Source organism: Drosophila takahashii, chromosome 3L, assembly GCF_030179915.1.
Source record: "Drosophila takahashii strain IR98-3 E-12201 chromosome 3L, DtakHiC1v2, whole genome shotgun sequence".
NCBI lineage: Eukaryota > Metazoa > Arthropoda > Insecta > Diptera > Drosophilidae > Drosophila > Drosophila takahashii.
Window position 1 is genome coordinate 33,621,552 of NC_091680.1, and position 22,443 is coordinate 33,643,994.

Sequence of the window (22,443 nt, forward strand, 5' to 3'; positions counted from 1 at the left end):
TTGGGTTGAGTACTAAGCCTAAGAAACATAATTTTTCTTTCCATTTTTTATACCCGTTACTCGAAGAGTAAAAGGGTATATTGTATTTGTGCAAACCGAGTCGATCTAGCCATGTCCGTCTGTCCGTCTGTCTGTCTGGATAAACGCTGAGATCTCGGAAAGTACAAAAGCTAGAAGGTTGAGATTTCCCACACATATTATTGGGCTTCCTACGCCCACAATCGCCAAACAACGATTTTAAAATGTGTCTGGCGCCCATACCTTTAAAGATTTCCGAGAAGTATAAATGCAATTTTGTTAAGTTTTTTTTACCTATCGAAATGTAGAAGACATTTTTCAAATCGGACCATTCATTAAAAAGTTATGTGCAATCAAAAAAAATGTATATATACATCGGGTCTTAGATAGTCGGGACACCAGCCCGACTATAGCGTTCTCTCTTGTTTTTAATTTTGTTCTTACTTATTTAGCATGATATTTAAAAAAAAAAGGTATTAGTAGCAATTAGCCCAAAGTGTTTCTCCTAAAAAATTCATTAAAAAATGTTTAGCTTTGGCTGTTCTATCGTATTTACAAGTTTTTTCATATACAAAATTAGGAAAAACATGTAACCAATATTTGGATTAATGGGTCCGGTTCTCCAAAGAATGACCCATACATAATATATATATACAAATAAATTCAAGTATGCACATTTAGTGTGAGGAAAAAGCGATCTTGAAAAGTATAGAGTAATTTACGGATATGGGCAATGTAATTATACCCATTACTCAAAGAGTAACAGGGTATATAATATTCGTGAACAAGTATGTAACAGGAAAAAATGAAACTTTTCCGACCCCATGAAGTATATATTATCTTGATCACTAAACGAGTCGATCTAGCCATGTCCGTCTGTCAGTCTGTATGAACGCTGAGATAAACTATAAAAGCTAGAAGATTGGCATTAAGCATTCATTTTCTAGGGGTCCCTCCGCATTGCAAGTTTGTTTAATCAAGGTGCACACAAAATTAAGGTGCCGCCCCCAAAAAATAAAAATGTAAGCTGAAATGTATTTTTCGTCAATACCTTTCGAATTATTACAATTTTTAAATAATTAACACTAAAACCTATTGAGCGCCTACATGTCTGCTTTGCACGATCGAGCGGTTCCGAAGCCTTCCGCTACTGCCGCTGGGAGGCGCCGTCGCGGTAGTTTTTTTTTGTTTTATTGTAACTTACCTGAGTAACGGGTATCTAAAAGTCGAGGCATTCGACCATTGAGTTCTCTCTTGTTCAATATTTGACTTTAAGATGGTGCTTAATTGAAAAAAGTTATAAACATGTAGGAGCGTTATAAACGAGGCACTGTCGGCAAATTCAACATTAAAATTCTGGTTTAAACTAGTAGGCATAATTATTTTGACAAATTTTAAAGTTAAATCTTCTCATATTTTGAACTTATAATAGAAACATTTTGGCACCTATAGAAAGAGCACTTCAATTCCGTTTAAATGATACAACAATGTTCTTAACCCATTAAGCACCCTTTGAAAAGTTAGAAAATTAGAAAATTTATTGTGAGAGTCAAATTTTCAACTTTTTTCCTGGGGCTTAAAACAAAAAAGTTTTGATGCAAAGTTTTTCCCCAATCAAAATTAATAATGACTGCAAAAAAAAATTTCAAAATATTTTTTCTTGTATTTTTTATGATTTTTTGAAAATAGCTAAGAATGACAATTTTAGCCGTTTTTCCAACCTTTTCATACAAAATTTAACTGAGTTCGTTCCATTCAAAAAATCATAAAAAATACAAGGAAAAATAATTGGAAATTTGTTTTTGCAGTTATTATTAATTTTGATTGGGGAAAAACTTTGCATCAAAACATTTTTGTTTTAAGCCCCAGGAAAAAAGTTTGACTTTCACAAAATTTGCTCACTTTTCAAAGGGGTCTTAATCGGTTAAGAACATTTTTGTGTAATTTGAACGGAATTAAAATGGTCTTTCTATAGGTGCCAACAGTTTATATTAAAAGTTCAAAATGTGACTACAGTTAACATTCAAATCTGTCAAAATAATTATGCCGACTAGTGTATATGTAATGGTACCGCACACACCAAAGATACGACCGCAACCCACCGGGAAAATTCCTCTGGAAAATAACATATTTTCAAGAGGTTTCTCCATAGAAGCGGAAGGGACAAAACCCCATTCACCCCTTACATTTCTTCCAACTCTGGTTTTAAAATACACGGGAGTGACACAAAAAGTAAGGGGGAAATGAGGTTTCTATCTGGATCTCTGGCAGAAGAATGCAGGACAAAATCCTCTGGTTTTTCGACTTCCCGCATTATAAATTTTCCACACGTACCCAGTTATGGTTTTCCTCCACTTGCAATATCTGCTTTTCTACACCCTCCCAGTTTTGGTTTTTCCAGACCCTCGCAGTTTTGGTTTTGCACTGCTTTGCAGTATCTGATTTTCCACAATAAAAATTATGTTTTTTGTAATATTTGTTTGTGTATTTATTAATAATATTTACAATCGAAGCATTGGAACTAAAAATGTTTAATGCCTGAAGCATTCCCGGGGTTTGCTTGGCCGAATGCACTTCTTAGGTATCCATTTCTTGTCTGTCTTCTGAAAATATCAAAAATAATTTAGATATTATTAGGTCTCCGCACAAAATTAAAGGATCTCTCCAGAAATTATGCCTGGTTTGCCATGGCCGATCATTTACTTTCTGTTCAGTTGTTTTATGTCGAGTATCTATATCAAAAACTATGAGAAGAAAAAATAGAAAATATGACAAACGCAGGCGCAACACTTCTGGTCCCAAGAAGTCTCAGTCGGCCTGGCTGAAATAAATGTAATATTTTGATTAACTTAAACAACTAAGTTAGTACTGAAGTACTATTTATACAACCATTTAATGAACACCTCACACCATTTACCACTGGTAAAGATTAAAAACATTTCAAGTGTCACTGAAATGCAGAATTTGTGTTGAAGATAGCATCCGGAGGCGTATATTTATTAATGGCGAAAATATCTGTGATACTAACCTTTGTAACGCTGAAATAAAGATTATAAAAAGACCAAATTTATTTTATCACTAACCTTTTTATTATTTTTTAGGCCACGATCCGACGATCAAATTATTTTATTTCACAGAAAATGTTTAAAAATGTAAAAAACAATAATAGTTTTCTTTGTAATTTAATGTAATTCCTTGATAAATGTGATCAAATATTTTAATCGTCTTGCCGTGGCTTTTCTCTATAATTTTGTTGAATCCCACATTCATTCTTATTATTATTTGAAAAATGTTGAGTAAAATAAATTAATATTATCATTGTAGACACTATGATAATAGTTATATAGTTTAATCAAATAAAAACACCTCTTAACGAGGTAAAAAACTAGTGACACCGCACCTTCAACATACAAAAGTTCTGATATCAACAATTGTGACGAAAAATTATTACACTCGTCATTAAATAGACTTTCTAATCTTTTCTCATTCGGCCCGCCCTAGCAAACTATTCTAGCCTTTTTCCCTTTACAGGCATTTTCTATTGCAGCGTGACGAATGAGAAAAGATTAGAAAGTCTTTTTAATGACGAGTGTAATAATTTTTCGTCACAAATGTTGATATCAGAACTTTTGTATGTTGAAGGTGCGGTCGTCACTAGTTTTTTACCTCGTTAAGAGGTGTTTTTATTTGATATCAGAAGTTTTTGTTTGTTTACATTTGCTCTCATAGGAGCTAATATATACATTTAAATTTAAATTGGTCAATCATAATTTTTAAACTATTGTATTTTAACAAATTAAGTTAAAAAGGCGTTGAAGTATTTCAAAATACCTTTTAAACGAGGTATAACACATGTCTGTACCTTTAGTAGTGTAGAACTTACAAACTAACGAAATTTAGCTATTTTTAGCTTTTTCCGCTAAAGTAGCGGCTTTTTCCAAAAGTCGTAGAACAAAAGATTCCTATATGGAACTCTTAAGTGCAAATTTACTGATTCCATGACCCTAAAATACAGTTCGGATACCCTCCCACAAAATTCAATACTCAGGGAGCGTTAGTTGTTCGGAGCTGGCAAAAGTGGCTATTTTCGTTTCTGAATAACTTTTAAACGCGATTTTTTACATAAACATGATATATACCAAAATTTAAGGAATCTCAAGGACTATACAGTTTAAAGTTGTAAGGAAAATCGTTAAAGCCGTTTTTAAGAAAATTAAAAAAAAGCTAAAAAAAAAAGGTTTAAACAAATTTTCTTTTGTTCATATCTTTTGAACTATTACATTTACACAAATTGCATATAGAATACCTTTCAAACGAGATGCAGCACAAGTCTGTAGCTTTAGTACTATAGAAGTTACGGCTTTCCGAATTTTAGCTATTTATAGCTGTTTTCCCGCTAAACTAGCGGGTTTTTCCAAAAGTGGTAGAACAAAAGTTTTTTATATCGACAAACTGGATTTGGACAAACTGAAAAACTGACAAACAGAATAAAATTTTCATTTTGGGAAGAAGAAGAAAATCTTATTTTGGCTATAACTTTTGAACGGAGAGTCGGATTTTGACAAATGACCCCTCATTTTCAAAGGGAATACAACTAAAACATTGCGAGGGGGCATTTATCCCCACCGGCCCCAACAGCTCCAAATTCCGAAATTTTCACTTTCACCGCTCTCTCTCCCAAGCCAATTGATTTTCTTAAAGTCTTGGTATGCAATCCTGTTAGTTTTCGCAATACCTTTCGATAGGTGTATTATTCATTATGATCGGACCATCACAGTAGACTTTCATTTCTTCGTGTATATATAGTAGTCGCCTTCGCACACTCTCCTGGTGCGCTTCGTCACTACATGGACTGCCGTCCATAGTGATTTTTTTGATAAACAATTATAAATATTTTTTCTACGAATTTTAAAATTACTAAAAATTAAAACTAAATGTGGCACTACGATTATAAAATTTTTTAACAAAAAAATCACCAACTTATAATATTCAAAAATCCTATGATTTACACCAAAACCAAAAGACTTTTTCTCACATTTAGTTTTAATTTTTAGTAATTTTAAAATTCGTAGAAAAAAAATTAATAATTGTTAATCTAAAAAATTAAACTAAATAACTATTATCATAATGCAGTGTTGGGACATACCTAGATACTTTTACCTAGGTACGTACCTAGGTACAATTTAGTGGTACCTTTTACCTTACCTAGGTATACAAATAATTGAGTACCTTTTACCTTACCTAGGTATTTATTTTTATATACCTTTGGAATTATTAAGGTACTTACATAGGTATTAAACATTGCTCTGATTTAAAATAGCCAAATCTGACTGCGACACTGTAGTATCGTGTTATTGTATCGTTTCGTTTCAGAATTGTAATAGTCGGAACGCAGCATTAATAATTCAGCCGTTCTATTGTTTGTTTTGTGAAGTTAAAACTAATCGCAGTTTTTTTTTATATAATTTTGTGCACGTATGTATGTTTCCATCACTACATCAATTTATTTATGAAACCAAAGTGTATTTGGCGCGCAAAAATGCCGTATGTACGTAAACAAACGGCATATACATGCATATGCACAATATATAGTCAATGTTTCTACATACGGAATTTTTGCGCGCCAAATATGTACATGAGGGTTTCATAAATACATTAATGAAGTGATACGTGCATAAAATTATTCATGCCGCGTGGTTTAAAAATAAATGCACAAAATTAAAACATTTAAATTTAAATTAAATGAAAAGATATTGTTTGATTAAAACGACTAAAAACTGAAAACTAGTCTTATTTTAAGTTTAAATGATTACATTGAACAAAACAAAAAAATTATAAAAAATAAAAAATACCTTATAAATACCTTTTACCTTTACCTAGGTACTGGGAAATTTAAGTACCTTTACCTTATTTATTTATTTATTTATTTTTGACAATACCTTTTACCTTACCTAGGTAAAAAAACACAGTACCTTTCCCAACACTGTCATAATGTCTATAATGATAATATTAATTTATTTTACTCAACATTTTTCAAATAATAACACTATGCAGCATCAAAAATTTACCTCGATGGATGCTATATTTTTGGATTCGTTACGAATTCCAAAGTTAAACTGCGTTTTCCAAAAAGTTCCCCGACGCAAGGATTCTTAGCAAAAGGACCTCAAAGTTCGAAAAATGCTGAAATTGGCCAACTTTCCGGAGCTCTCAGAGGCAAACGGATACATTGTTTAATTTGGTGTTAAAGTTTTTTAAAAGATATACTCTTTATCTTTCAAAGCCCATACTTTGAATAATTATAGGATTTTTATTAAGGGAGAAACAAGTTTTAGAAAACATAGTCAAAAAACATAAAAGCATACAGCTTCGGTCAAAATAGTAGTAGTGTTGCCGTCCTGTGTTTTTAAAAGTTTGTTGTTGTGACTTTTTTTTATCCAATGAGTCTAATAGTACAATTATAATCAATACAATATTACCAGAAGAAGATGAATTACAACAACAAACTTTTAAAAACACAGGGCGGCAACACTACTTCTATTTTGACCGCACCTGAATGTTTTTAAGTTTTTTGACTATGTTTTCTGGAATTTATTTCTGTCTTAAAAAAAATCCTAATATTATTCTAAGTATGGGGCTTGAAAGATAAAGAGTGTATCTTTTAAAAAACGTTAACATCGAATCAATCCATGAATCCGTTTGCCTCTGAGAGCTCCGGAAAGTTGGACAATTTCTGCATTTTTCGAACTATGAGGTCCTTTTGCTAAGAATCCTTGCGTCGGGGAACTTTTTGGAAAAAGCAGTTTAACTTGGGAATTCGTAACGAATACAAAAATATAGCATCCATCGAGGTAAATTTAAAAAGCACTAAAAATGCTGCACAGTGTAATAAGGGTGAATGTGGGATTCAACAAAATTATAGAGAAAAGCCACGGTAAGACGATTAAAATATTTAATCACATTTATCAAAGAATTACATTAAATTACAAAGAAAAAATTATTGTTTTTTACATTTTCTGTGAAATAAAATAATTTGATCGTCAGATCGTGGCCTAAGCCATTTTTAAGTGTTGTTCAAATATGAAAATTCGTGTTGGTGGTATTGATAACAAGAAAAATGCCTAACATACCTATAATATACGTAACCTTTAATGATTACGGTCCCTGAAAAGTATTGTTTAAACGAAATATTTATTCGGCGACAAAGTGTGACCCTACTTTACAACGAAATTTACACCAAATTTATCTGCATTTTGTATGGTATTATCAAGAATATGATGCAGGGTCACATCATTTTTAAATTTGTTGGAAAAGTGAAAAAAAAGTGAAAATAGTTAATTTTAATCTAAAAAATAATAAAAAGGTGAGTGATAAAATAAATTTGGTCTTTTTATAATCTTTATTTCAGCGTTACAAATGTTAGTATCACAGATATTTTCGCCATTAATAAATATACGCCTCCGGATGCTATCTTCAACACAAATTCTGCCTTTCAGTGACACTTGAAATGTTTTTAATCTTTACCAGTGGTAAATGGTGTGAGGTGTTCATTAAATGGTTGTATAAATAGTACTTCAGTACTAACTTAGTTGTTTAAGTTAATCAAAATATTACATTTATTTCAGCCAGGCCGACTGAGACTTCTTGGGACCAGAAGTGTTGCGCCTGCGTTTGTCATATTTTTATTTTTTCTTCTCATAGTTTTTGATATAGATACCCGACATAAAACAACTGAACAGAGGGTAAATGATCGGCCATGGCAAACCAGGCATAATTTCTGGAGAGATCCTTTAATTTTGTGCGGAGACCTAATAATGGTAATTACTCTTATTATAATTCCTGGTCTTATATTCATATCTAAATTATTTTTGATATTTTCAGAAGACAGACAAGAAATGGATACCTAAGAACTGCATTCGGCCAAGCAAACCCCGGGAATGCTTCAGGCATTAAACCTTTTTAGTTCCAATGCTTCGATTGTAAATATTATTAATAAATACACAAACAAATATTACAAAAAACATGATTTTTATTGTGGAAAATCAGATACTGCAAAGCAGTGCAAATCCAAAACTGCGAGGGTCTGGAAAAACCAAAACTGGGAGGGTGTAGAAAAGCAGATATTGCAAGTGGAGGAAAACCATAACTGGGTACGTGTGGAAAATCTATAATGCGGGAAGTCGAAAAACCAGTGGATTTTGTCCTGCATTCTTCTGCCAGAGATTCAGATAGAAACCTCACTTCCCCCTTACTTTTTGTGTCACCCCCGTGTATTTTGAAAACAGAGATGGAAGAAATGTAAGGGGTGAATGAGGTTTTGTCCCTCCCGCTTGTATGGAGAAACCTCTTGAAAATATGTTATTTTCCAGAGGAATTTTCCCGGTGGGTATACGCCAAGACGACATTTATACATTTACAAAATCTGTAGACGTAGCACAGTGCACTATGGGGAATTTGACCACTTTTTTTTTTAACCAAAACCCATTTTTTTAAAGTCGTTAAACTAAAAATGTGTTTTCTAGAATACTTTAACAGAAGACCAATCTTCAATTTTACGTTTCAGGAATTTCAATAGAGGCCGCCTCTGCTAACTTACAGCTGTTAGATCAGCTGCTGTATGTTGCATTTTCACGCCCCAGAAATTTGACGAAATGCTGAGACTATTTAATTGCTAAAAATAAGAGTCTTAAAGCAATTAAAGTAGAATTTTTGGAATTAATTTAAGGGATGGTAGTGTGCAATAAGTATTTGTGTGATTAAACAATCTAAATAAATCGTGCTTTTCTTGTAATCGATTATTTTTGTGACCGGTCTAACACGAATATTTTTAAAGAAAACCAATTTTTAAATAGAGATACAAAGCGAGTCCAGCGGAGTCCATCCATCAAACCTTTGGGAATTAAAGAGTAAGGAATTCTCTTTAAAATGAATGTAGTCAGAAAATACACTTTTTACGATTCTTCGAGAAATTTAGTTTTTTAGATCATAACCTCCAATTTTGGAAACGCCCCTTTGTTTGCACTGTGCAAGAAAGATATCAATAGACGTACATTTGAAATGACTTCTAAAGTAAGGCAAAAACACATATCGCTCCCATTTGACAATAAAAACGGACTTAAGAGGTTGTAAAAAGAAAAATAAAGCTATAACTGTATCAAAAATGAAAGTAATGGCATGTAAGCTCTGAGAATTTTCGGTTCTATGAAACTAAAAGAAATATTCTTCCGATTTTAACAAAATTTTTTATGTGGTTTTAATACTGTATTAAAACGGTACTTATTAAGTTTTATGCATTTATCTCTAAAAATAGCAAAGTTGTTCTGATCATTCCTATGGCAGCTATATGATATAGTTGTCTGATCCGAAAGTTATTCATGCAGAATATGCGTTGTAATAAATAATAACGATTGCTAAAGTTTTACTTTGATATCTTTAAAATTGAGGGAGTTATTAATATTGGCCAAAAAAAGTGGTCATATTCCCCATAGCGCAGTGAAGCGAAAAAGCCAAAAGTCTGCCTTACATCAGCGGAGCCCTATATGATTGTCTTTTGATGAGGTATTGTTAAAGGCAATTAAATATGTAAAAAAACATCATAAGGTGAATTTTTTTTGTGATAAATATTTAACCTTTTTTTGATTGCACATAACTTTTTAATGAATGGTCTGATTTGAAAAATGTTTTCTACTTTTCGATAGGTATAAGTATACACAACAAAATTGCATTTATACTGCTCGGAAATCTTTAAAGGTGTGGGCGTCAGACACATTTTAAAGTCGTTTGTGGGTGAACGGTTGAAATAAACTTGCGCTGCGTAGGAAGCCCAAGAATATGTGTGGGAAATCTCAACTTTCTAGCCTTTGTAGTTTCCGAGATCTCAGCGTTCATCCGGACAGACAGACAGACAGACAGACAGACAGACAGACAGACAGGCAGACAGACAGACAGACAGACAGACAGACAGACAGACAGACAGACAGACAGACAGACAGACAGACAGACAGACAGACAGACAGACAGACAGACAGACAGACAGACAGACAGACAGACAGACAGACAGACAGACAGACAGACAGACAGACAGACAGACAGACAGACAGACAGACAGACAGACAGACAGACAGACAGACAGACAGACAGACAGACAGACAGACAGACAGACAGACAGACAGACAGACAGACAGACAGACAGACAGACAGACAGACAGACAGACAGACAGACAGACAGACAGACAGACAGACAGACAGACAGACAGACAGACAGACAGACAGACAGACAGACAGACAGACAGACAGACAGACAGACAGACAGACAGACAGACAGACAGACAGACAGACAGACAGACAGACAGACAGACAGACAGACAGACAGACAGACAGACAGACAGACAGACAGACAGACAGACAGACAGACAGACAGACAGACAGACAGACAGACAGACAGACAGACAGACAGACAGACAGACAGACAGACAGACAGACAGACAGACAGACAGACAGACAGACAGACAGACAGACAGACAGACAGACAGACAGACAGACAGACAGACAGACAGACAGACAGACAGACAGACAGACAGACAGACAGACAGACAGACAGACAGACAGACAGACAGACAGACAGACAGACAGACAGACAGACAGACAGACAGACAGACAGACAGACAGACAGACAGACAGACAGACAGACAGACAGACAGACAGACAGACAGACAGACAGACAGACAGACAGACAGACAGACAGACAGACAGACAGACAGACAGACAGACAGACAGACAGACAGACAGACAGACAGACAGACAGACAGACAGACAGACAGACAGACAGACAGACAGACAGACAGACAGACAGACAGACAGACAGACAGACAGACAGACAGACAGACAGACAGACAGACAGACAGACAGACAGACAGACAGACAGACAGACAGACAGACAGACAGACAGACAGACAGACAGACAGACAGACAGACAGACAGACAGACAGACAGACAGACAGACAGACAGACAGACAGACAGACAGACAGACAGACAGACAGACAGACAGACAGACAGACAGACAGACAGACAGACAGACAGACAGACAGACAGACAGACAGACAGACAGACAGACAGACAGACAGACAGACAGACAGACAGACAGACAGACAGACAGACAGACAGACAGACAGACAGACAGACAGACAGACAGACAGACAGACAGACAGACAGACAGACAGACAGACAGACAGACAGACAGACAGACAGACAGACAGACAGACAGACAGACAGACAGACAGACAGACAGACAGACAGACAGACAGACAGACAGACAGACAGACAGACAGACAGACAGACAGACAGACAGACAGACAGACAGACAGACAGACAGACAGACAGACAGACAGACAGACAGACAGACAGACAGACAGACAGACAGACAGACAGACAGACAGACAGACAGACAGACAGACAGACAGACAGACAGACAGACAGACAGACAGACAGACAGACAGACAGACAGACAGACAGACAGACAGACAGACAGACAGACAGACAGACAGACAGACAGACAGACAGACAGACAGACAGACAGACAGACAGACAGACAGACAGACAGACAGACAGACAGACAGACAGACAGACAGACAGACAGACAGACAGACAGACAGACAGACAGACAGACAGACAGACAGACAGACAGACAGACAGACAGACAGACAGACAGACAGACAGACAGACAGACAGACAGACAGACAGACAGACAGACAGACAGACAGACAGACAGACAGACAGACAGACAGACAGACAGACAGACAGACAGACAGACAGACAGACAGACAGACAGACAGACAGACAGACAGACAGACAGACAGACAGACGGACATAGCTAGATCAACTCGGCTGGTGATCCTGATCAAGAATATATATACTTTATAGGGTCGAAAGCGCTTCCCACACCCTGTTACATACTTTTGCACGAATACAATATACCCTTTTACTCTACGAGTAACAGGTTTAAAAATGTTTTTTTAAGAAAACAAATACGATTTTTTACGTTGGGAAAAACGGGCATTACAGCCCTGTTAGAGCCCTGTTGTGTCAGTTAACAGCTGTAAACGGCCAAAAAAACAACGTTGTCGCAAGCTTCAACAATGCATATCAAATCAATGAGCTGGTGAATTGTAATGGTAAATAGATTGTTTTCTTTGTCAAAGTACCTTTTACCAGTAGAAGTTATACAACTAATTTCGGTTTTTAGGCGTGTATTTTAGAAAAAGCCATTTATGCCAGCATTTTTGCGTTTTTTTTTCAACTTTTTCAACTTTGACAACTTGTAGCATCTAAACTAATGAATGGATCTGCGTCAATGCTGCGTATGAGAAATTTAGAGGGCATTCTATAACCTGTAAAATGAGTCTTCGAGTTAGAAATCAAAAAAGCGTCAAAAACGTTTTTTACACTTTAAAAATAAACAGTACCATAAAAAATATTAAAAGTGCTCTTTTCTTACTTAGGGAGATGTATCTTAACCGAAAATCATAATTTCATGAAGTGCGTATTGCAATGACCGACCAAATTAATTTTTATGTCTAAAATTTATGTCACCTTATTTAAAGATAGTTGCGAAAGTCGTGCTAGTCCTACCTGCATAACAAATATCAGTGGAGAGGTAATTTTCGGCACTTAATTTCATCCTGAACAAAATACATAAAATCTTTAACAATTTCAAAGCTTAATTTTTAATATGAAATATATAAACATGAACAAATAATAATAATAATTGGGATATTGCATTATATATAAATGTATGTACATTGTTCGTTCTCAATGTTGCTTAACATGACCGACGAACAACAAATCAAGCAGTAGTACAATTGGTAACAGTACCAGGCGTTCAGTTGCACCCACGGCAGATATTATAATAATTGCTGATCAGCATATTCTACATAGTCAATGTCAACGGTTGACTTCATGTCTCACTGACCCGCCAAGAGGTCATCACATTCTGCAGTGTCAGCCGACCCAACTACGCTAACCGCTGATATAGTCAAACCATACTGACCCACTCCAGAATACAACTCATTCCACTATTTTTTATACTTAACTTCCGTACCTTCAAGTAGTATATAACCCTGTACCAACCTCACAATAAATCAGTTACCAATCCATCTTATAACTTCGCGGTCTTCCTTTCTGACCTCCGGGAAGAGGCCTGGTATACAAACTTATATTGGTCTACAAGCCACGCTTGGGATCAAACATACATTTTTATATAAAAATGTATATATTTATATTTTATTTGCCCTATAATTTTTGCTCTCTCTCTCTCTCGCTTTCGCTCTCTCTCAAATGCTTTGCCTGTCACAAAATATCTGAGGCAACAACACAAGCAAACCCAGCAACAAAAATAAAGACCTTTTGTAGGAGACCATTTGTTGTTTTTCTCACCTACTGACTGTCAATATCTGAGCGTAGAAGGATTTTGTTAGTATCGATCGGTCAGTTGGGGGCCGATCCGAGTGTTCCGGTCAACCGAAAACCCGAGACCGAGAGCTCGAACGAAACGAAAAAAGCAGGGACTGTAACAGTTATAACTTTTAAAATAAAAGTCATCGGGTAACAGTTTTTCTCCTGTCTTTTATTTATCTGTTTTGAAAAGACTTTTATAAATCTCACACAGAATAACTGTTATCAAAAGATTTTTAAAATAAAAGTCAAAAATAAATAGCAGTTCGAGACTTTTACTTTTTTACAAAAAGTCCCTGGGAGACTTTTATTCGTTAGCATTTAAATAAAAGTCTTTTTGAAATATCTCAGAGTTAGTTTATTTGTTTGTATTTAATTTCAAAATTGAAAGTTTTTCCAGTGTATCTGAAGACAAATTTGATCTTAAATCGGTCAATATAAGTTTCAAAGCTGAAAATGCCCGTTCTACACTGACTTGTGTGGCAGGAATACCATTAATAACCTTTGCCAAACCATATAAATTTGGGTATATCTGCTTCTTCTCTTCCCAGTAGTCCATTATATTTTTAGCAGTGTCGATATCTTTCGGGTTATATGTAACTATTTCGTTGATAGAATTACGAATATGGTTGTCCTCTTCTTCATCAGAATTTTCCGCTATATTTGATGAACTAAAAGAATTTAGGTAGGATGCTAACAAATTATTTTCTACCGAAGTTTCGGTATCTGTGGTTGTAGTGATATTGCGTATACTAAAATCAGCTGACTGGAAATAATTCATTAGTTTAAGATTTTATATTATTTAAAAATTGTTCTTACGTTAGTTGAGCAATTATATATTTGTCGAGATAGTAACTTTAAATGCCTCCTGGCTATTGACAACATATTGGGTTTTTGGTTTAAAACTCTGCGTACCCGAGGGTCCAAATATATAGCTGATAATATAATTTCATTGTCCAATAATTGGCGCCCTCTCTTTTCGAGGCATTCTGCCAACTGGTTGCTTTCAACAGACTTCATCGATAGTATTTCCAGTTTCATTTCAAACCATAACAGATAAAAATCAGCATAGTATAGTTGTTCTTGCTGCAGCTTTTATGTAGCTAAGTAAATAGGCTTCAAAACTTTTACAAGGGAGGTGATCTTTTCCCAATCAACGTCCGGAAGTTTGGATTCTTCAAAGAAGAAGCCTTGCAAGAGTTCTAACATAGAATATGTTGAGTTCCAACGAGTTGGAACATCCAAAATTGGCTGGGGTAAGTCATGTCTGGAAATAATGTATCTAACAAGTTTGTTATAAATAATTATCAATCGAATGTGTAAAAAAAGAAAATCTTTACCTGTTGGAAGGACACCGCAGATGTTTTGCCAGTTCACGTGCACTAGAAATGATGACTTTGTAATTCGAAATTTAAAGAAAATCGTGGACCGACAGTTGCATTGTGTGGGCGGCACATTTAATGGAAGTTATGTTATTAACCTTTAATTCAGATACCAATTCGTCGTAATCTGAATCATTTTCATTTGAAAGTCCGGTTATATTATCGTCGTTTATAATTTTAACAGCTTTTATCATTTTTTGACCGTTGTCTGTTGTCGCGCAGTAAACTTGTTGCTTGGAAATACCGTAACGTTTCAGAACAGCTTCGATTTCTGCAGAGAGATTAATAACAAAATGCTTCCTTTTTAGCTCAATCATTCCAATCGTGAACATTTTAATTTTTTTTTATCGTAAAATTTCACATTAACACCCAATACATTGCGATTGAGACGAGTTGCAGTATCAAATTTAAGCTATATAATTTGGCGTTTTAGCGAAATACTTATGTCAAGTGATTCCCGTTCAATTCAATCTTACACATACTGCACTGTACCGCATTCGGAAGAGCTACGAAAAACTGTCGCACTATTAAATTGGGATTTCGACCCATATTGAATTTTTCCGTTTTTGTACATCTTATAGTAAAGCTAGAATGCGACTGGCTTTTTATATCGTATGGAAAATATAAATCACAAAAATAAAACTTACTGAATGCTTTATATTTTAAAAGCCTTTCGAATATATCAGCCAGGACTTTTATAATAAAAGTCTTTCGATAACTGTTAATCTCTGACAAGTAAAATAGAAGTCTTTGAATAACTGTTGTTGTGGGATATATAAAAGTCCCACGATAAAAATTTATTGCATGAATCAACAGATTGCATGAAAATAAACAATTCTGCGTTTTTAGAAAAATTCTACCACTTTTTCTTCATATTTTATTTTAAAGGACTTTTAAATAAAATAACTGTTATTTTCGGTCCCTGGAAAAAAGGGCTGTTGCTTAGACCCTGAGCTAGACATTCTCAATTTTGGGGTCTTTCAACTGAGCAGCCCGATTAGGAAAATTCGGTTGACCGTTTTTTACGAGCTCTGCTTATACACTGATAAAAAAATTTAATTGTAAATTTAAATATCCTCCTATGGAATCCAAAATCTCATATTTGCTATTTAAATTTAATACAAAAAACATTGTATTAAATACGAGGCTGTCAGCCGTCGGGTACACAGGGGGACCAACGGGGGACTCGTCCCCTGCCGTAATTGTGTGCACCGATGGTAGTGCGACTATACTCTCCCCGTGAGGGCGGCTGGAAGCAGGTCCAAAGTCGTAGTCGGGCGGACCTGGGTAGGTCTTTAAAGTGCCTACCCTCAAGTCAGGCGTGTCAAGCGACCCGTGCCCACTGACTTTACGGTTCGCAGCTGAGGGGTAAATCCAGCTGTGTCTTAACGGAGCCTTCCCAGGGCCGGGCAACCCTGGGTCGGAAGTGGCCTTGCCGTGGCTTTGGGGCGGAGTCACGGTCGAATTTTTCATAGAGCCCCAACAACCCTCAGCCCCGCCGCGCTTGCCTGGTCGAGCAACGCGGGCGATTATGTATTGAAAATGAAACCTAACACCGTAGCTTCTGACCTCACGGGGAGGTTAAACCCCAAACCGATTCCGCTACCATCGAGGAAGGGCCGCGAACACCCAGCCAGGGTGCTCCGGCTCCAATGGGAACGGAAGGGGCTGATAAGTCAAGCACCCCACTAGACACCAAGAACATCAACCCACACAACAGCGGAACCCAGCCGGGTACCAGCAAGGCAGCCACTGTTACGCATCAGCAGCGCAAGGCCAAGGTCAGTCGGGCTCGTTTTATTCTCGGCAAGATTGCCAGGAATGATGCAGAGGGCAAGACTGACCAGCGCGATGCGGAGGACAACACTCGATGCCTTGCGGAGATCGATGACTATAACTCCAGCTATGCTACCAAGGAATGGGAGCCATAAAAAGAAGCATAAAAAGCATACCAATTGCACGGCTTGCATCAGACTAACACACAAACCGCTTCTATGGAAGGAAGCCAAAGTTGTATTTATAGCAAAACCAGGAAGAAGAGGTCATATCCTAGCAAAGGATTACAGGCCGATCAGCCTTACCTCCTTCCTAATGAAAACGCTGGAACGAATGATCGATATTCATATCCGGGAAAACACCGAGAAGCAGCATCTATCGGACGCTCAGCATGCGTATCGAAAGGGCAAATCGACAGAAACGGCACTACACGAAGTAGTCTGCCACATAGAAAAATCGCTACATTTTAACCAATATACAATGGCCCCCTTCTTAGATACAAAAGGTGCGTTCAATAATGTAAACGCCGAATCCATACTGAGCTCCCTCAACTCGATCGGCATTGAAGGAGACATCAAAGCTTGGATCGGAGTTATGCTCCCGAGCAGGACGATAACAGCCGAACTGAGTGGCACTTACCTCACACGCTTTGTGAAGAGAGGCACACCTCAGGGCGGGGTTCTATCGCCACTGCTCTGGCTTATCAACATGAACGACATATTGAGAAAACTCAAAGCGGAGGAGTAAAAGTAATAGCCTACGCAGACGACGTAGTGTTGCTAGTATCAGGACCATTCCCAGATGTCATTAGTAACATAATGACGGGGGCCCTTACCCGACTCAATGAATGGGCAAAAACCTGCGGACTAGGTATAAACCCGAGTAAAACCGAACTAATGCTCTTCACGCGTAGCACAAAGATCCCATCATACAGCAAATCAAAAATATATGGAATCGAACTCGAGCTATCGGGTAAAGCTAAGTATCTAGGAGTGATACTAGACCCAAAGCTCTCGTGGAAACTGAACAACACGGAACGAGTAAGAAAGGCCAGCATAGCATTCTACTCGTGCAGGAAAATGTTCGGCAAAAACTGGGATATACACCCTGTCCAGCTACGCGCTTAGCTAGACCGCGCAACACAGCTGAGAAGAATTCAGTAATTCAGTTCGTTTTCTACCTCTCGCCTTTTCGTTTCGCATGCAAACGGCAAGCATTTGTCCTGCCGTCTTTGCAATCATTGAATTGAACTTATCAAACCTTGTATATACATTCGCCAATAAACAACGAATTCTCGAGCGCCGTATTGGCCAACAGTGCTATTGAAAAAGCTCATTCTAGCCGCAACATTTGGTGACCCCGACTTGATAGCAGTTCGGCTATTGCATTAAAAAATAATTAAAAATCAGTGTGAGCGTGCATTTTAGAATTTTCACACACATACATACGCGCATACAGTGAAAGGGTTCAAATACAGTTTCGTGAACACCGGTCTCACTGCAACGGTTCTTATCATCTCTATCTCATTCCACCTCCTTCGCGCCCGCGGCAACTGTACTCGCGTTCGAATTTGACTTTGGTGTTGAGTGCTAACAGAACATTGCGGTAAACTATGTCGGACGAAGAAGTGGGAAGTGAGACGCCGACGCAAAACAGGGTGTCTTTTAACAAACGCAAAGTAAATGCCCTTGTTAAGCGAGTGCAAAGTATAAGCAATGAGCTTTCCCAAGACGCTATTGGGGAGGTTAGTACCATTGATTTAGAAGTGCGTCTAAATTTAATAAACCAATTAGCAACCTCATTTAATACTGCGCACGATGTGCGACAAATGTGTAATGGCAATTATAGTTCGTGTTCGCAGCCAACTGCAGATTCGTAGGCCGGAGCAGCCGCCCTGCTCTACGTTCCGCCATGAAGACTTATCGGATCGGCCAACCGTCGTTGTGGCCAACAGATCGCACGTCCCGGAAGTAAAATTGCCAACCTTCGCTGGCGGCTACACGGAGTTTGCGGATTTCGTCTCCGTTTTTACATCATTACTACATAACGATTCGGAATTGTCAAATATCGAGAAGCTTCAATATCTGCGATCCTGTGTACATGGCACGGCGTTATATACAATCAGAGCGCTGGAGATTTCTGACGCAAACTATCTTGCAGCGCTAGATCTATTAAATAAACGTTTTAGTAACAAGCGTCTTGTATTTCAGGCACACATCAGCGAGATGTTTGGGCTTGAGAAGGTGGAGGTGGCGTCTGCAATAAAACTACGGAAACTATCGGACAAGCTAAATGCACATTTGCGTGCTCTTTTGGGATTGGGCACCTTGGAGGAGTTTTCTGGAGCTATATTTGCCTACATACTTCTTCAAAAATTGGACAGAGCTACTCAATCTAAATGTGAAGAAAATGCATCGATAGGGGAAATACCGAAGATCGCGGATTTCACCTCGTTTTTAGAAGCACGATGCCAACGCCTGGAAACTATGGAACAAGCCACGACCACTTACGCGCCTGGCAAGCAGGTTGGAAGGAAAAAACCTAACCTAACTAGTAGAAATTCATTTATAGCAACTAATTCCAGCCGTCAGGGCTGTGATTTTTGTAGAAATCCTAGACACTCTATATACTCATGCACATCTTTTGGCAACCTTGCACCGTCTGCTCGATTAAAGGAGGTCAAAAAGGTTGGGCTATGTACCAATTGCCTTAAAGGAGGCCATGCAAATCTAACAGTGCGTGTCGCGTCTGTGTCTCAAGGCATCACACATTGCTTCATTTCAACACACCGGATGCCATTGCATCACCAAATATGACGAGCGTGTCCCAACCCGCAGAACCACCTTTTCCAGTGGAAGAAACGTATTCGTCCAGCATTTTTATAGCCCAAAATCTCAATCAAGATGTAGTGCATCTTGCGACAGTAGTCATCCTTGTAAAAAATTATGCTGGAACTCTCGTTCCATGCCGCGCGGTTGCGGCTGAGCTCATGGCTGGGGTGGGGTTTTATGGTATATCCTTATACCAGAGCATGTAAAAAACAGTTGATCGTTTTTTCGTTTGCTGTTTCGGTCTGAACGAAACCGAAAAAATCTTGAAAATTTGGTTTCGGTCTGAGCGAAACACTTTATTTCAGTTTGTTTCGGTTTTCGGTTGACCGTTCTCGACTGAAAATAAATTTTTTCGGTCCTTCAAAAAACCGATTTTTGGGACCGTTTGTATGAAACGGTCCCAAAAAACTGTTAGTAGATGAACAAAACTTTGAAATGCTCAGTAAAAACGGTCTTTTTTGACAGTTCTGCCTTTCCTTTGCCTTACACCTTTAAAAATTTAAGGAAATATATAGAACATCTATTTGAAAATTCATATTTGGAAAATAACTTAATTATTAGCACCAGGTAAATTACAATTACTGTTTCCATTATCTTCAAAAGAATACGCTCTTTTCATGTTTTATGATAAAGCGCAATTGGTGATGCTGTTATACGAGTAAAGACATACAATGGCCATCATCTCCTGAAGAACTCGCGGATGTAAGTCTTGTAAGATAAAGCCTCTAAGTGATGTTGTTATACGAGTAAATATACATAATGGCCATCATATTCTGAAGAACTTGCGGTTTTTTATTTTTGTTGATCAGCGTCTAAGAGATAGTATTATCCGAGTAAATAATCTTCATCTTCCATAATCTTCTGAAGAATTCGCTGTTTATCATATTTTACATTAGGTAAAACTGTAACTGGAAATATTGGTCTGCTAAAGTTCTGTACTTTGCGTTCAAACTTAAGATATAATAAAATCCAAAATACTCTTTGTTTAAGATTTTTATAAATAAAAAATGAAATTTTTTTTTTAAATTAAATTTTGAAACATGTAATTAGGTTTAAAATATTTGGAAAAAACAAACAACATTTTTGGAGTATAGAACATCTTCTGTGTTTAAACACATAGGTATAAAAAGTCAAAAGACCGTTTTTGTTTTACGTCCAGTTCAAACGGTCTTTGATCAACCGAATCCGTTTTGAAACAAAAAAATCGGTTACTGTGTGAGGAGTCAATTGGCTCCCCACAAATAGCCACTCCCTATCCCTAAATGTGTATATAACCCCCACCTAGAATATAAGTAATTAAATAAGGCTAGAGTTAATCTAAAATAGTATTATAAGTTAGGTTTAAGGTTACATGGCCACACCCGATAGTTAATAAAACTGTCATCGCCATCGATACTTGCACCACTAGCCTGGAAGGCTTACCTCACACCGACACACACATACCAGTCCAGAAACAAGAAACTCACCACGAAAAGCGGTGAATTGACACAGCTTTGCATAAGAGCGAGCGAGAGAACGCATGATCGCGTTGGAAATCAACCCCCGAAAACTGGCACGCGCCCATGAGGGAGAGCGAGAGGAAGATATGCCGAAACTTCGAGAAGCCAGAAAAGAGAACGGCGGAAAAGTTCCGCGAAACCGAAACTCGGAGTTTTTTTGGAAGAGGTCGACTGACGCTGACAAGGAGTTTGCGTGCGGAAAAGAGTGGGCGATTTTTGCCACTCCGGGAGTGAAAGACAGCAGAAGCCAAGCACTCAACGTGCTCAACGTGGGAAACACCAGGACACCGGCGCTACCTGAAAAGCAGCGGAACACCCAGTCCTCGAGTGACGGCTGACGAGGAGAGGGACAGCGAAGAAGGACAGAGGATTTGTGGACAACAGTGGTGCCGGCCCAGGACCAGCGGCGGAGCCCCAACAGTTTACACGCGGAACCCGTACGTGTGTGTGTGTGCGAGAGCGAGACGGGTGAGTGGCAAGTCAGTGAGACCGCAACGAGTGGCCAGCGACGCCAGGCCAGCAAAAAGGGGCAGTATGTGCGCTTAGAAATCTCGGCAGGCCTCGATGCGGTATCACTGGGTAGAATCCGGCTAGGTCAGCCATAGCCTTTGCCCAGATAAAACCTAACACCAGCGAGTGCTGGCGGGTGCCCATGTCAGGCAGCCACATGGCCTAGAACTGCCAGGCGTCCCCTAATCGATTCTCTCTCGGTCTCCTCACGGCGAGTGCCGCGAGTCAGACCCAGTACGCGCTACCTCTGACCCCCTTTTGCTCTTTGTTGATGCCCAAATCAAATCGAAACTGTGTTTTATTCAGTAACCCGGTGGCTGATACACTACATCTCACGTCAGCCCACCGCTTATCGAAGACCCTAGTCTCAATCTTTATAAATTTTTCTGTAAAGAGATCCTGGCGTGACCGAGCTCCACCCCAGCCTAAGAAACTACTTCACAGTCTGGCGCCCGAACAGGGACTTGGGGCTTAGGAATTTTAGATGATTATATGGCCTAAAGACCCATCTGGTCATTTTCTTCGATTTGTGTCTTTGGGTACAGCCATATAGGAGCGAATTTTTAAGTGGGTACGCACGGAGAGGAATAAATATCGAGGGACATGCAAATCTAGAACCAAAATTATCAAATCTCTAAAGATAATAAAATGAAAGACCGATTTTTAGGGGGATACGACCACAGCCTAAACCATAAGTGCTTGAGCAGCCAAATTTTTATACAGTATTCCATTGGGGGCGTAGGTGCCTACTAAGGTCCGACATGTCCCCCCAGTGGCCCCAAACAGCTCCAATGTCCATATTTAGAGCAAAAAATCATTAGATGTACTTAGGCTTAACTTCTAAAATGGTTGCAATTTCGAAATTTTGATTTTGCAGAATTTTAGGTCTTGAATAGGCCTAATTAGAAATCCAAAGGAAATTTCGATATCCCCCATAATTTGGGGGCTACATTTAAAATTAACTTTTCGATTTAAAA